The sequence below is a fragment of the Oryctolagus cuniculus genome, chromosome 4 (assembly GCF_964237555.1).
Source record: "Oryctolagus cuniculus chromosome 4, mOryCun1.1, whole genome shotgun sequence".
Classification (NCBI taxonomy): domain Eukaryota; kingdom Metazoa; phylum Chordata; class Mammalia; order Lagomorpha; family Leporidae; genus Oryctolagus; species Oryctolagus cuniculus.
The window spans coordinates 16,988,289-16,999,208 of record NC_091435.1 but is presented as its reverse complement, the minus strand read 5'-3'; the positions used below and the strand labels follow the sequence as shown (position 1 = coordinate 16,999,208).

Genomic DNA, 10,920 nt, shown 5'->3' with positions numbered 1-10,920 from the left:
TGGAAGTTCTAAACCCATGCTATATATATGAAATACATGACATCTGTATACCTTAAATAAAATTTGTTTAAAAAGTACCAAATACAAGGTCCCTAATGTCCATGCTGAGTTCAGAATGAAATCGAACAACTCACATCTTTGTTTCACAGACCTGCCTGTCACAGATTGTAGCCTGCTGGAAAAGATATCACAATTGCAAAACAGCCCCTCAGGTTCACCAAGGACAGTGCAAGCACACTACAAATATGTACAGATATGTGTTTTAAACCCTGACAACATGAGGACCCACTGAAATATCCTCATCTTCATTTTTTATGTTAGTTGTCATGGCTGCTACTGACCACAGGCAAAAATTTGGTGACATCCATTTTTTAATATTTTTTACATAATTATAATTTACAAGCATATTTACAATAATGAAAAGTTGAGTAGCTGAAAAAATTACCTTGAGCTCCTGATCATGAAAAAACGTTTATAAAATATTTGTTTCTGTATGAATCAAAGGGGCAATGAGGAATTTTGATACAAACTATATAGTAACTCGGATTAAAACCTGGCCACAGTTTTAATCAACTCAGCATTCATATCTTCTTGACTGTCTCATTGAAATGGGGTCTTATCACCAGGTAGAGAAAAGCTTCCTTTCTTAAGAACAATTAGTTCTATCATTACCAAGTAGGACAATGAATATATAAGCTTTAAGCACAAGCACCAAAACTGTGAGGTCTACTCAGGAAGAAAGACAACATATCAAGTGGACATTGCAAACTATTCGGAATATAGTAACACAAACTACAAATATTTATATAGTTCATGATTCCACTGAGCTGCAACTTAGACAGGATAAGCTGAATGGTTCTTCTGTAGGCTAAGTTCCCGCAGCCAGCTGTGGGTTGATTGGTTGGCTCTGCTGCCAGAAGTTGTCCAGCTGTCAGCAAAGCTGGCTCAGCTCTGCTCCCTGTGGTGTCACCCTCCAGAATGATAGCCTGGGTGTGACCTTATGACCAAGGCAAATTTCTGAGATAGAACAGACATGCATGTGGCCTTTAGAGGTTGTTTTAATTCTCTATTACCATAATACAATTACCATGAACTTAACACCTTGACACAGCATCATTTATTAGCTTACAGCTGTGTAAATCACAGAGTCAGCTCAATCTGACTTAGTATCCCCAGAATAAAATTAAGATATCAGTTGTCATCCAAAGGCTGTAGGGTGAAAAAAATCTACTGTCAGTCTCATCCTTGTTGTTGGCAGAGCTCAGTTCCTTGTGGTTGTAGGACTCAGGTCCCCATATTTTCTGTCAGCCAGAAGTCACTCTTTCCCCCACCAGAGCCGCCCACATCCCTTACCAGCTTACCGCAAAGCCTCTTTGGTCTCCAAGACAGCCAGGCTATGTGTGACTCCTTCAGATCTCCCACTGCCTCAGTCTCTCACTTCTAGACCCTTGTGATTAGATCATGGATACCAAATAACTGTTCTTCTTAAGGTCAACTCTTTGAGAAAATTTGTTATATATGCAAAAGGTTATTTGCTATATAAGGTAACATAATCACAAGAACAGCAGCTCATCATACTCCCAGGTGCTGATCACAGTCAAGGCATGGAGAAGGGGCATTGCAGATTGGTGTGGAATTCTGCCTCCTGCAAAGTCCTTAACTCTACTGCCTGCCCCTCACTTCTACCTCATTCTAAAAAAAAAAAACAAAGCAGATCAGTCCAAATTTGAAAAGTGGGGAAAAAGATTCTGTCTTTTGACAGAAAGAGCTACAAGATCACGTTGTGAGGGCAGCAGGCAGAGGAAGGGTGGAGAATTGAGAGAATATTTTGCAATCTGCGACAGGCCATACAATTGGGACTTGCTTAAAGTCTGGGCAAATGAACATCTATAGTAGCTCTTGCTGCTACAAGGTCACCTGCAGTGCCAGCCCACTTCTGATATTGGGATGAGAATATGCAAGGGTAGGCCATAAAAGGCAGGACACACTGTCCCCAGAAGCAGGCTAAGCCACCTTTATTTTCTGGCTCCTCCACTTCACAAAGCCTGGCTGTCTTCGCACCCTGATCTCTCACCAGTGCAATGCGATCACACACAGGGACTGTACCACACCTTGCTTCAGCCCCGAGTGGGAGCTTGCTGTTCCCAAATCACAACTGTACCACCACACCTCCCTTCAGCCAAGGGTGAGAGCTTATTCCCCCTAAACTGGAAGATGATGTGTTACCATACTCCCAGAAGCTCTGCCGGCTGTTTGTTCCAAAAAGAAAATATGAGAGAGGCAGGTGCAAAGGAAATAAAAGCCACAACAAGTCCAGATGAGAACCTCAAAACTGATAACTCAATTTCCTTTCACTTACTGATATTCCATGCTTCAAAGAGATTTCTAAGTCTTATCCTTATGATAATTCCAAACTGTCACCATGTATAAAACTGAGGTACTGGGGAGCTTTGAAAAAACGCTATCAATATTGCGGCGCCGGCACACCGGGTTCTAGTCCCGGTCGGGGCGCCGGATTCTGTCCCGGTTGCCCCTCTTCCAGGCCAGCTCTCTGCTATGGCCAGGGAGTGCAGTGGAGGATGGCCCAGGTGCTTGGGCCCTGCACCCCATGGGAGACCAGGAAAAAGCACCTGGCTCCTGGCTCCTGCCATCGGATCAGCGCGGTGCGCCGGCTGCAGCGGCGGCCATTGGAGGGTGAACCAACGGCAAAAGGAAGACCTTTCTCTCTCTGTCTCTCTCTCTCACTGTCCACTCTGCCTGTCAAAAAAATAAAAAAATAAAAAAAAAAAAAACGCTATCAATAAACTCAAAAAGAGACAAAAGTCTTAGTTAATAAAAAAAAAATAGAGTATTAGGACTGGCACTATGGCATAGTGGTAAAGCCACCACCTGCAGTACCGGCATCCCATATGGTTGCTGGTTCAAGTCCCAGCAGCTCCATTTCTGATCCAGCTCTCTGCTATGGCTGGGAAAGCAATAGAAAAGCCCAGGTTCTTGGACCCCTCCACCCATGTGGGAGACCTGGTTGAAGCTCCTGGCTCCTGGCTTCAGATTGGTGCAGCTCCAGCCATTGCAGGGATTTGGGGAGTAAACCAGCAGATAGAAGACCTCTCTCTCTCTCTTTCTCTCTCTCTCTCTCTCTGTATAACTTTAACTTTCAAATAAATAAATAAATCTTTTAAAAAATAGTTTCTGTCCTCAGGAGACATTGATCTACTTATTAAATGATTAAATGTTTTTGAGTCTTTAAGTGGAGGGCCAGAGAAAACAAGGCTTCAAAACTCTGCCTCCTTGGTTTTCTTTTTCTTTCCTTTTTTTTTTTTTCTTGAGTGCTGAAATCAAGGCCTATTTATGTTTACAGGGTTTTCAGAGTTAATTAGTTCATAGAATGCTAGAATTCTATGTTCATAGAATGCACCGTGTTTAGAAGGAAAGCACATTTAAAGAGTCCCCACAGCTGTCGAGAACCAGGCCTTTCTCTGCAGGCATCACTTTGCTGTCCTGGAATCTCGGCTAACTGGGCTAAATTTACCAAGCTCTGCGTAATTTCACAGGCCAGGTCTGCCAGAACTCACAGAAGTTTCCATGGCTGACTGGAGTCTCGCCCGTAATAGGCACCCAGCATCAAAGAGGGGTAAAGCAGATGACGCACAAAGCAAAGACTCCTTTTCAGAGAGAAACACGATGAAGAGTGAGTCGGGAGCAAACACTGAAAAGTGAGTTGCCTTGTTTTCACTTCTTTGATGAAAAAGTAATGTCAGAGGGTTTGTGGACTATCTCGTAGCTGCTTCTGATGACGTTCAGATCATTGCTGTGGGCGGAGAGCTGAGAAGAGCAATGACCTGCCAGCCACTGTGGGTCCCTTTTTATGTATTAATGTTTTGTCACCTTCCATGTATGTTATGCTATTGAAGTACCACTGGACATGCTCAACTTTCTTTTTTAAAAAAACTATTAGCTGAACTGAGCTGGTGGTCTCTATTATTTCCATATTTAAGCAATAAAGCAGTGTTTCGTTTTAAAACTCGTCATTTTTTTCCACTTAAGTTCATTGCCAAATCTTCCAAAAAGACAGCTGAAGTCTATTAAATATGTTGATCTCTATTATTTGAGGAAGGTGTTGGCAATCTTTTGAGGCGGGCTGTGACATTGCTGATGTGTTTTTCTGACAATGTAAGGATGACAAGAGAATGGGAAAGAAGCAGGGAACGGAGTGTTGATGTGGACGTGGGAATGTCTCCCCTCCCTGTCTTCCCTCTACTCCCCATCGGTCAGAATAGAGTCAATTTAAAGGGCCAGTGCCAGCTGTGACAGTTGAATCTATTTGGCCTTGACACTTGTATCTGCCTTTCAAAAATCTTTCTGTGACATTGGAACTAGCCTGGGCTCTCATTCTTAGGACTACGCATCCAAGGCACCACTCAACTTTCTGGACTCCAAATTAGTAAGGCCTAAGCCCCAAGACAATCAAGTGGAGATGGCCCTGCTCTCCAGTATTTTTGTATGGGCACTTTTGGAGTCACCTGTATTTACTATGGGGACAACATAGGCAGGATGTGTGCCCTCAGGGAGCTAATTCCTAGTATCTCTATGCAATTTGTTTCCCATGGTTTTTCTGATAATTCAACAGCCTGGCAGCCCCTTTGAGATCATTAGCAACATCCTAAACCTACATGGGATTACAAGCCACAGTGAAAAAATATATAAAGGTCTCCTTTTTCTGACCCTCCAGTTTACTTAAAGTGAGACCAAAGACTGCAAAATTAGGTATTCACAGATAGTCTTTGGAAAAATTAGTGACTGCAGCCCAAATATGTTGACACTCAGATTTCTGACCCCATTTGATGACCTAGAAAGCAACCTCCCTCTTAATTTTCTGTTGCAACACCACAGAATGTTTCTGTCTAGCATGACTAAAGAAAACAGCTCTTTCTCATTTTTGTTTTTCTCTCTGAGAATATGGAATTGGCCACTCAGTTATTACACTAAGGACTAGTAAGGACATTTCAAGCACAAGTAATTAAAATATTTCCTGAAGTTAGTATATTTTTGTTTGATTGTATTAGGAAGAGCTAAAAATAAGATGCTATGGATAAAAATAGAATTGCTCAGAATAGAGGGGGAAGAGTTAAGAGCAAATATTAAGATATGAGTAAAATGAAAGACTTCTCCACAACATTCTTTTTTTAAACTTCATCAGTTGGAAGAAAACTACATCTTCAAAGTTAAAAAACAAGTGTGTGAGCAAAAACTACGAGCCAGTCACCCTCTGGAGTGAGACTCCATCTAAAAAGAACTTTCCATGATGACAGAGCTGTTGTATAACTGTGCAATCCCATACAGTAGCCATTGGCCACACAGGTGGCCATTCAATTTTAGACAAAAAATCAATATAATTAACAATTCATGTTTTTGAATTTATTTGAGAGGCAGAAAGCAAGAGAGAGCCCACATCTTCTGGTTCACTCCTCAAATAGCCACAGTGGCCCTCTGCTATGGCTGAAGCCAGGCGCCAGGAATGCAACTGAGGTCTTCTGCTTAGGTGCCAGGGACTCGGTCACTTAGGCCATCACTGCCTCTCAGGGTCTACTGTAGCAGGAAGCTAGAATTGGAACAGAGCCAGGTATTGAACTCCAATGCAGGATGCAGGCATCTTAACTGCTAGACAACACCCACCTCCATCCAGTGTCTCAGTCCCAGTAGCCACATTTCAAGTGCTCAATGTGGACATGTGCCTAGGGGCTGACATATCATTCAGCACAGTTCTAGAACCTAGGAAAGAAGTTTAGGGACACAGTAAAAATAAAACCCAAGTTTTCCAAATATGCTATAAATGGGAAATGTTTTCCAAAAGACCTTCATAAAGCATGAAAAGAAAAGTCCATTTTGTGTCATCTGGAGGCTTTTGTCCTCTTTCCATCAAGTTTCAACCAAGAGTTAAAACAAGTTAGCTGTACTTTTCACCCCAACACCTTGATCAAATTCTCAAGACTCCTCCAGAGAGTTCCCTCCATATGCATTTTACACAGTCTATCTACAGAAAGCACATTTTCCAAGACCCCAGTGTATGTTTTGCATGCAAATCTCCTTTCTGGTCCTTTGAGGGTATTTATAATGGGAAGTCCCCCTACCTTAAGCCTGTATAGTGTAGAAACCACACTTTCCAAGGCTGCTCAATAAAGCAGTTTTCTCTTTTTATTTGTGTCTGTTTCTGCAGCCCAGAGCATGCAATAAGATTTCCAAACTGAGAAGAAGGATGAAAATAAACAAAGTCCTTTATTGTACAGGTAAGCCTTTAGACTGGCTTCATTTCCCCCATGTGAGCTGACACAAAGCACACACTCATTGATTTCTTTCTACTTTTCAGCTACCTGAGTATCCCAATTCATGTATGGATGATAAAGTTGATTCATCAATTAGCCCATGCAAAATATATCCAATCTAGCTTGAGACGTTGATGAAACAGAAGATACCCTTAACCAGCCCCAAAATAAAGTATTTAATCTCTACAATGTTCTCTCTGTAAGATTTATTTATTTATTTGAAAGGTAGAGTTACAGAAAGGGCAAGGCAGAGGTAGAGAAAGAAAGAATCTTCCATCTTCTTGTTCACTCCCCCAAATGGCTGCAAAGGTCCAAACTGAGCCAAGCCAAAGCCAGCAGCCAGGAGCTTCATCCGGGTCTCCTATTTTTGGATGCAGGGACCCAAACACTTGGGCCATCTTCCACTGCTTTCCCAGGCGCATTAGCAGGGAGCTGGATCAGAAGTAGAGCAGCCGGGACTTGAACTGGTGCCCATATGGAATGCCTGCACTGCAGGTGACAGTTTTACCCACTACACCACAGCACAGGCCTATCTACAATGTTCTTAGAAGCTTAGAATTTTTTTTTTTTTTCTTTTTTTTTTTTTTTTTTTTTTCTTTTTTTTTTGACAGGCAGAGTGGACAGTGAGAGAGAGAGACAGAGAGAAAGGTCTTCCTTTGCCGTTGGTTCACCCTCCAATGGCCGCCGAGGCCGGCGCATTGCGGCCGGCGCACCGCGCTGATCCGATGGCAGGAGCCAGGAGCCAGGTGCTTTTCCTGGTCTCCCATGGGGTGCAGGGCCCAAGCACCTGGGCCATCCTCCACTGCACTCCCTGGCCACAGCAGAGGGCTGGCCTGGAAGAGGGGCAACCGGGACAGAATCCGGTGCCCCAACCGGGACTAGAACCCGGTGTGCCGGCGCCGCTAGGCGGAGGATTAGCCTAGTGAGCCGCAGCGCCGGCCAGAAGCTTAGAATTTAAGTGCAGCCCTAAGCTTTCAAATTTCTATTTGCCTCACAAGAGGTTCACCAAAGTGAATTCCTGGGAATGACCTGCCTTATTTTGGAGTCTGTTCCAGTCTGGATAGGTAGGAAAGGAGCCAGTGGGTGCATCCCCAAGAAGTGAACTCCTTCAAGAAGCAAACCAGGTCCTCAGATGTCCCCTGACATGGCCCTGACTATCCCATTTTTTTCTGACTTCCACAGGTGGATTTATTTATTCATCATTATTACCTATACTTGGACTGTCTCCAACCAGAGACCAGACATTGGCAAGTGGCCTTGAGCAAACTATATTTAAAATTAGCTTCTCTGGAAACCATTGATAAATATATTTATAATACATTCCCCTTTTGAGAATTAGTTAATGGAATTTTTAGATACAAAACACTGTTCATAAACATCTCTCCCTCCCTCAATGTAATTACTCACAGAATCTCTTTCCTAACCTGATTTGTTTGCTCAGCAAACACATGCTTTGGTCTCAAGATACCTAAAGCACATTTGCTCTATTACATCATACTTACTGGGAAACTTAGGAAGCAAACGCAACCCCAAGCCTAAACTCTTATTCCTCAGATCAAATACAAATTAGATGGCCCCACGGAAAGAAATAACAAAAAAATGCAACTTGCCAGAGCCAACATTACGATTAGGTCCATCTCTAATGTGAAGCTCATGTCTGTTCTGTGTCCCACCCAACGCAACCTGCTATTTCACCTCCAAAAGAGATGACACAAGCTCACACTTGGCACAAACAAAAAAGCAGCATTGAATTTAAAAGACAAGGGAGGGAAAATTGTCTGTGGAGTGGTTCTAATCGAATTCAGAGGATTCCTTGGAGGGAAAGCAAGTTCAGCTTTTGTGGCCCTCAACCAGATGTGTCTGTCTCTGTAAATAAAGTTTTATTGGAACACAGCCCCATCAATTTGTGTGTGTATTGTCTGTGGCTGCCTTCAAGGTGCAGTGCAGAGCTGAGGATCTGTGACAGAGACTGTGTCACCCACTAAGCAGAAAATACTTACTGTCTGGACCTGTACAGAAAATATTTGCTGACCCCTGGGTTAAAGTTTTACCTTTTCCTGAAAACAAAATGATGGGAGTTCCTTCAAACAGCTATTTTTAAATGTTTCTTTACATTCATTACAGGGATCATCTGTGCCTCAGTCTCAAAGCACTTCTCAGTCTCATCACTTTTTTGTCATAATTTCTGAGAATAATTCTTTCTTTCTTAATACTTGGCAAATTTCTCTTTGAGACTTGAAAGAGCCTTGGGAACACCTCTGAGATTAAATTCCAAGCCATGTTTAAATCTAACAGTGGGTGCTGCAAGTGCTGGTGGCCAGAATAACAATGCCTCAGCCTCCAGGCTTGTCAGGGACAGGTTGCTGACTGCTACTTTGTCCTGGACGGCCATGGGAGTAAACTTGAAAAAACAGGCATAATTGCTTTTCCAAATTTTCACCATAAATAATCATTTTTAAAAGGTTCCAGTAACTTACCCACTAGGAAAAAAGAAAAAAGGGGAAAAAAGTAAAATGGGATACTGACATTGTGGGTTTTGCTCTAAAGCAGCCATGTGCAATGCCATGCTGCCATCTGCTGTATCTCTTTGTTTTCACCTGAATGTAGGAATCTGAATCAGCTGTACAGACACAGGCCCAATCTACTGAGGGAGAAAGCTTTTGCCAGAAAAACTCTTCCAGTTACAAGCCAAAGTATTCTCTTATTTTGTAGTGTTCCTTCTTCTGCATCCACATGACACCAATTTTATGTCTTCTCTTTCCCGATAATTTCTTAGGTATGCATAGTGATGTTAAATGTCAAAATACGAGTTGAAGAGGCCAGCATTGTGACGCAGAGGATAAAGCTGCCACCTGCGACAACAGCATCCCATTTGCGTGATGTCCTGCCTGCTCGACTTCTGATCCAGCTTCCTGCTAATGGCCTGGGAGAGGCAGCATTAGATGGCCCAAGTGTTTGAACTCATGCCACATACATAGGAGATCCAGAAGAAGCTCCTGGCTTTGATCTGGCCAACCCTGGCCATTTCTCTCTCTCTCTCTCTCTCTCTCTCTCTGTGTGTGTGTGTGTAACTCTGACTTTCAAATAAATTAATTAATCTTTTTAAAATATATGAAATGAATTCATGTGCCATACCTGTCAGAAGTACAATGAAACTCTTCAAAATGGGGATGGCAGAAAAGAAGAGAAGTAGTAACACTTGATGAATGACATGAGTGCTGATTGATCTGTACCAGAGATTTCATTTAATTAAAGAATTCACTACATCCATGACCACCAGGAGGAGAGTGGAGTCGAGAACAGAAGATGGTGAGATGATCCTAGCCATTAAGGCTGCTTTTAAGGGATAGAAGTAATCCATCGATTTCAGGAAACAAAAAGTAATGCGGCTTCAAATTTGGCCTCTTACGTCTTTACCAGAAAATTGGTGCCTTGAAACTACAGTGTCACTGTGACTACTGAGAAGTCTACCATTCTGAAGCTATCTAATAAGGGAGAGACTAAGTAGGTGCCAGCCAAACCTTCCCCAGACATGGTATTTAAAACGTGTGCTACAGACTCAATCCAGGTTGAGTAAGATAGACCGACATTGAGCTGCCCTTCTGGAAAGCTGTCTGTGATTAATTGCTGAACACTTTCATCTACAGTATCTCCTGAAGGGGAGAGCCCAGGAGGCAGATCATTCTCGGATCTTCTACAGTTTGGCCTCTGCTGGAACCCCTTAGCAATCGATCTTAACGCTTATCTCCAAGCTATTTATTCTTAACAAATGGAGCCACCACTCCTATTTATTATAATTCCTGCCATGTGGGAAGCGTGTGCTTCACACATCATCTTACGTGATAATCACATTTCAAGCTCTTCAACCACATAAATGCATTTACAGAGTGCAATTTTAGACAAAAATGGTTATAGGCTATGTAAACTATATAAAATCTGGTTTTTAAAACCATTTGTTTTGTGCTTTTAGAAAACCCCATATGCTACAAATTTTTAAAAAGTGAATTCTAAACTAAAAATCTTTGTGTTTTATTTTGTTCTGAAATTTGGCAACAGTTGACATAGTCTGACCTTAGGAATATTACATTGTAGCTCACAAGCTGATTCATTTTTTCACTGAGAATCTTCAATCAGAAAGCATATAGTCATGAACAATTCAACTGGTTTTGTTTTGTTTTGTTTTATAATTCAACTTTTAGGGATCTATTTTCCAAGACAATAAGCATCTGCTTTGACAAAAATGTATTCTCTGTGTATAGGAAGGGTGCCAGTAAAGAGCAATTGCTCCTTATAAGTCTAATTCCCAACATTCCAGAAACATGGGAAGCACACATGACTTTTGGGGCTAGATTTGAGAGTTTAGAAGCAGGGCCTGGCCCTGTACACCTTTTGTGGTGCAATACTGCCATCTGGCGGTCGATATAAATTATTTCAGATATAGTTGCAGAGGGCGACTACTCTAATCCTTAAGGATATTTCTAGTCTGCTTTCAGATATATTATGACTCTCCAGATCTCTAGAAGACACACAGAGAATGTGCTTTCGAGCCCTCAGCTCTGTCCCGCTCTGGCTGCGCCCCTCCCCACAGATCAAGGAG

At 42.3% G+C, this 10,920-nt stretch overlaps 1 long non-coding RNA gene across 1 annotated transcript; it reads left to right on the top strand.

The window, feature by feature from the left end:
- The first annotated feature begins 3,542 nt into the window (after positions 1–3,542).
- On the top strand, positions 3,543–9,435 carry LOC108177928 (uncharacterized). Its single transcript, XR_001794589.3, has 3 exons — positions 3,543–3,716; positions 6,218–6,287; positions 9,100–9,435. It is a non-coding gene; the product is annotated as an uncharacterized lncRNA (long non-coding RNA).
- The last annotated feature ends 1,485 nt before the right edge of the window (positions 9,436–10,920 follow it).